Source organism: Chenopodium album, chromosome 4 (assembly GCF_948465745.1).
Source record: "Chenopodium album chromosome 4, dcCheAlbu1.1, whole genome shotgun sequence".
Taxonomy (NCBI): Eukaryota; Viridiplantae; Streptophyta; class Magnoliopsida; order Caryophyllales; family Amaranthaceae; genus Chenopodium; species Chenopodium album.
The window spans coordinates 34,021,081-34,027,443 of record NC_137837.1 but is presented as its reverse complement, the minus strand read 5'-3'; positions in this window follow the sequence as shown (position 1 = coordinate 34,027,443).

Here is a 6,363-nt window from a genome sequence, read left to right as displayed (position 1 = left end):
GTCAATGGCATCCTGATTGTATCAGTTGGAATTCGCACCATTGATGCTAATTTAGCTAGTGCGTCGGCGAATTGGTTTTCTTCTCTTGGCAAATACGTATATTCCACTTCATCTAGTTGCTCCGTGAGAGTTTTTAAATGAGCTTGATACGTAGCGAGACTTTCACTTCTCACTTTCCATCTCTTAGAGATTTGATTAATGATTAGTGAAGAATCACCGTAGATTCTGAGTTTCTTAATTCCCAAGGCGACAGCTGTTTCTAACCCCAAAATGCATGCTTCATATTCTGCGGCATTGTTGGTGACATCAAAGTCGAGCTTCATTGAAATTGGGATGTGCTCTTCATTGGGTGATACGAGCAAGACTCCTACACCACATCCTTTTTGGTTTGAAGCTCCATCGAAATAGAGTGTCCAGCTATCATCTTCAGTCATGAGTAAATCTTCGTCAGGGAAATCGTACTCATCTTCTTCTTTTTCATCTTCTTCTAGCGGAAAATCTGCTAAGAAGTCAGAAACCGCAGAACCTTTGATGGCTTTTTGTGGCACAAATCTCAAGTCAAACTGAGCAAGATTGACTATCCACCTTGATAACCTGCCATTGAGTGTTGCTTTCTCAAACAAGTATTTGAGACGATCCATTCTGGACACGACATGCACTGTATGAGTGAGCATGTAATGTCTTAGCTTCTGTGCGGCCCATACGAGTGCGAGACACAACTTCTCAAGTGGTGTGTATCGCGTCTCATATCCTTGAATTTTCTTGCTCAAGTAATAGATTGCATTCTCCTTGATTTTGATTTCTTGTGCTAGCATTGCCCCCATCGTTTCTCTTGTGACCGTAAGGTAGAGTCGAAGAGGAAAGTCAGGTATTGCTGGCGCTAGCACGGGTGGGTTTGCCAAATACTCTTTGATTTTGTCGAAAGCCTTTTGGCAATCATCATCCCATGTGATTGGGACATTTTTCTTGAGCTTCTTGAATATAGGTTCACATATCGTTGTGAGCTTTGATATGAACCTACTTATATACTGCAATCTTCCAATGAAACCTCGAACTTACTTCTCATTTTTGGGTGGTGGCATGGCCATGATCGCCTTTACTTTTGTAAGATCTATTTCAATCCCTCGAGAACTGATCACGTATCCAAGTAATTTGTCTGGCGTGACTCCGAATGCACATTTTGCTGGATTTAATCTCATGTTGTATTTGCGGAGTCTTTCAAAGAACTTGCGAAGTGCAATAATATGGCCTGGGCGATCTTTAGACTTAACGATCATATCATCGACGTAGACCTGTACCTCTTTGTACATCATGTCATGTAACAATGCTGTAGCTGCTCTTTGGTAGGTGGCACCCGCGTTTTTCAACCCGAATGGCATTACCGTATAGCAATATGTACCCCATCGCGTGATGAATGTGGTTTTCTCCATGTCTTCTTTGGCCATCAATACCTTATTATACCCGGCATAACCATCCATGAATGACAGGAGTGCATGGTTTGATGTATTATCGACCAGAATGTCAATGTGAGGTAGAGGGAACCCATCTTTTGGTTTTGCTTTATTGAGATCCCTGTAATCAACACACATTCTGACCCTTCCATCCTTCTTTGGAACTGGAACCACATTTGCTATCCATTCCGGATATTTGGATACTCTGATGAAACCTGCGGCCAACTGCTTCCTGATTTCTTCCTTGATTTTGAGAGCCACATCCGGTTTCATACGGCGTAGCTTTTATTTGACAGGCTTCATACCTGGAATGAGTGGTATCGTATGCTGAGCTATGTCCCTGTAAATTCCTGGCATATCTTGGTATGACCAAGCAAATACGTCAACAAATTCACTAAGCAAGTTAATTAGCTCTTTGCGTTCATCTTGACTTAGTGTTAATCCAATTTTTATTTCTTTAACAGTCGTATCATTGGAAATGTTAACTGTTTCTGTATCTTCGATAACTGGTGTTTTATTTTCGTGTTCTTCCATTGCTTTTATTATTTGTTTGTCATTTTTATCATTAGCAAAGCAATATTGATCAAGGCTAGGGGAATGGCACGCATCGTAAGCAAAGGTACTCTTTTTATTGAATTATTTGGCTAATACATCAAGAGAGGCAAGGTCGGCTGCGACCTCACCAGAATTATTATGACTAGAAAGAGAGGACTCAATAAGAGACTCAGGGTTGAACTCTATAGCAAAAAGAGGGTCGGCCTCATACTCTAAGGACTCGTCTACAGACTTAGACTCAGACTCGGACTCGGACCCAGACGACTCAGACTCATCAAACATAGGACCCTCGCCAGCGGTTATTTCCAACTTCTCTCCACTCGGCGTAGTGATCCTCAATGTCTTGAGCCATCCCCTTGAAATGTTGTCAGCTTGGACGATTAACTCGGAGGGGTCAAAATCCTTATTTGCTATGACAGCTTGAACGAGCTATGAGTTATCATTGCGGACCGGCATGGACTCATTCTTCTCCATTCCAAAAAGGAGGTTGATTCCTAGATCATCAGAGTTCGGACTAGCTGGCTTTTCGGTTGTGAAGAGCTCTTCGTCTTCATTAACAAAGTCACAATCGAGGAACACCTCGAATACTGGTTCACGGATCCCATCATGGGCGAATGGCTCAGGGAATTCATAACATGGGAAGTCTTCCCCTTCTTTGATGTACTGGCCATTGAGGGTGAACGGATATGGATCCATGGCCATTTCCGTCTTCGTGATTCGAGCATTATTGCGAGCCTTCATCTTCAATAAAGCTTGTTTCAGATCTTCTTTTGTTGGCTTGAATCCCAAGCCAAAAGTATCCTTCTTGAGTGCACCAGGATGACCCCAAGATTCAGCCAGTTTCTTCTTGAGCCCAAGGGTCATTCCGGGGAAATGCCCTTGCTTCTTCAGAATGGCATTGATATTGGTGTTTGAGTAGGGATCGAAGTCGAGATGGCACTTTTCCTCCTCTTCAATCACGAGAACATCATCTAGTGAAAACCCCCAAAGATCTTCATCTTCTTCGTCATGTTCAACATGGACGATATGAGTATCAATAACTTGAATGCGCATAGGAGAAGCATCAATAGTAATCGGAACCCCTCCAACTATGGCTTTCACTTTCTGGTGCAGCGATGATGGAATCGCCTTTAGCTCATGAAACCAAGGGCGTCCTAACAACAGATTGAAAGAGGCCTTAATGTCCACCACCTGAAATTTGGTGCGACGTTCAATGGCCCAGTAGTTATATTCAGTATGATAGTACCCACGGCTTGACGACGAGTATTATCATAAGCGCGAATCCCTTGAGTGGAGGGAGTCAATTCTTCATTCTTTATGCCCAACTTCTTTGCAGTACGGAGTGGGCACACATTGATTGCAGAGCCATTATCAACTAGGCTCATAGGAACATTCATTTGCCTACACACCACAGTGAGGTGTAATGCCTTATTATGTTGGTCCCCTTCAGGGGGCAGATCCTTATCAGAAAACGAAATCAGATTGCTAGTACTTAGCAACTCAGTAGTTAGAAAGTTGACCAGTCCTTGAGGAGTCATGTCATCATCAACTCCTATCTTCACCAGAGCATTCATCATAGCCTTTCGATGCTCGTGGGAAGTGGCGAAAAGCTTCCAAACATTCATCTCAACCTTGGTCTTTTGCAGTTGTTTGACCACATCGCTGTTCACATGGTCGATGGGATCAACTATCGGATATGATTGTGGTGGAGGTGGAGGTGGATTAGGTTGTTGCAACCGTCCACTTCTGGTGAGAACCTTGACCTCAAAGTCCCCCCAAACGTCTTCACTGGTTCCAAGTGATGAACAGGCTATATCCTTGAGATAGACGTCTTCATCATCACTATCCCAAATTCCATTCACTTCTTCAGTACTTGAGATAAATACAACTTCCGGCAGAGGTTCATTCACAAGTTGAATGATTATCGACGGATCAAAGGAGACTTCATCTCCCATGATAGCCAAAGCATCAGAAAGAGGACCTGTTTGAATGTTAGGCTTCTTGCCCCCTGGAGGGACAGGAAGTTGATTAGCATCGATCAGGTCTTGGATTGCATCCTTCAGCCTCCAACACTTCTCAGTATTATGACCCTTGCCTTGATGAAACTTGCAATAAGCATTGGGGTCATAGCTAGCGGTCCTATTCTCTGGCCGAGGTTCTGGAAATGGTCCGATTGGCATAATCAGTCCTTGACCATGCAAACGGTCATAAGCAGCATCATAAGTCATTCCCAAAGGCGTGTAAACCCTCCTTTGCCTTTGGAATCTTTGAGGAGGAGCATTAAGGGCCAGCACATCATTGATATTGATATTATTGGTAGCATTATTGGGCTTAGAAGACGAAGAAGAAGGAGTGTCGTTCTTCTTGTTTTTCCAAGAGTTGTTGTTATTGTTGCTACCAACAGACTTCATTAGTTCATCTTCGATATTGATTCCAATATCGTATACAGCTTCAAAGGTACTCAGAGGCAGAAACTTCAAGTGTTGCTTGTACTTATGAGTCAGACTGGCAATGAACAAGCGAACCATTTCTTTCTCCTTGGGGGGATCCACCAGGAGCGCAGCTGTTTCCCTCCACCTGCTTAAGTAAGTGGTGAAGCCTTCATTCTCTTTCTGTTTGAGAATGGAGAGTTCACGTTCAGAAGTCTTGGTCTGGATGTTACACTTGTAACGATTCATGAAGCTTTCAGCAACATCCTCCCAAGTCGCGACATGTTTGGATTCCAAAGTATAGAACCACTGTTGACAGGCATGCTCTAAGGAAAGAGGGAACACCGTAGGGAAGAGTGTCACATCTACTCCCATAAGAGCCATAGTTGCAGAAAAAGCCTTCAAATGGAAAAGCGGATTATCAGTGGGCTTGAATTTGGGAATGTCAGCAGTGGAAAACTTCTCATGAAGCTTGTCTCTGATGGATAAAGAGGCGACAGGCTGTTCCACGTAAGTGAACTCTTCAGAAATCTTGCTCATCTGTTCTTTAATCTTGTCCATTACAGCAGTAGTGACATTGTTTTGATTATCTTGTTCCACCGTGCTGACTCTAGTGGTGAGTGTCTGCATCATGTCAGACAATCTTTCAATTGTCCTGTTGAGATTCTCGATGTCTTCCTTAGTGGCCATTGGTTGAAAGTAGACTGGAGATGAATCTTGTGGAGATGATTGAGGTGGTTTCCTTGTACGCCTCTTTGGTATAAGAGGTTGTTGAGGTATGGACTCGAACCGTAACAATCTACCCCTGCTTCTTGACCAAGTATTGTGACACCGAAACAAACACACCTTTAATGAACAAACTTAACCTTGACCCATCCGGATTAAAAAGAAAAAAGGAAAAGGAAAATTTTTATTTTTATTAAAAATCTATACTTTTGAAATTTTACTTGTTTATTTTTTTAAAATATGGGAGGATACCATCCGACTTACTCCGAAAAAAAACGACACAAAAACGAGACTTCCCTAAAATACGGTCAAAAAGTGGTGCACGACTAAAACAAAGTGTGTGAACACGATATGTGAGTGATTAAGTGAGGTTATAGATGCGTGTTTTGACCGTATAGCTAGACACGACACAAAACTGGACACAACATTTGCACAAAAATAAAAAAAAAAGACTGACAGGACACTTTCCTGGGCACCGTGTCACGGTGCAGTCTACGTCAAACGGTAGACAGCCCCGTGTCACGGCACTATTCACCGTGGCACGGAAGAAAATGTCGTGACACGGTGCTTAGTTCCAGGTCAGTTTTGTGATTTTTCCAGATTTTAACCGATTTTAGTTCCGTACTAATTACTATGTGAGAATAAAAACCCTCGGTCATGGGTTAAACAAAAGAGCAAACACATGAAGGTTAGCACCAAACAACCACATAGCATTTAGGCACGATGATGTAAAAAATGTTCGCAACCTAGAGTCAAGATCTATGTTCAACTATTGGTCAAGCTTTGGGTGTCAAAAGGGTACCATGGTTAAATGTTTGGACGTGTTAGCAAGGCAGCCTCCCTTGAGGTTGTATGCCAACATGCGGCTCCGCGAGTTCGTGATGAAGTCGAACTCGACTCCACGGTTTGGGTGGATTTAATAACTCGGATGAACCCTTATTGCCATGAGCGTTTTTGGGTCGATAGAGCTTAAATCCCCCGGGGCTAAGACGCATGTAGAACACATACGTTGTTTCAGAAAAATCGATGGAAGTCGATTGTGAGGAAAGAAAATAAGCCACCGGACTGATTTTAGGACTTCCGTGACACGGCAAAAATTCCCGTGTCACGGTACTGTGCACCGTCAGACGGTGCACTGTACCGTGACACGGCAGACTCTGCCGTGGCACGGCAGTCAGAAGATCTGACTGGTGCCCTGTTTT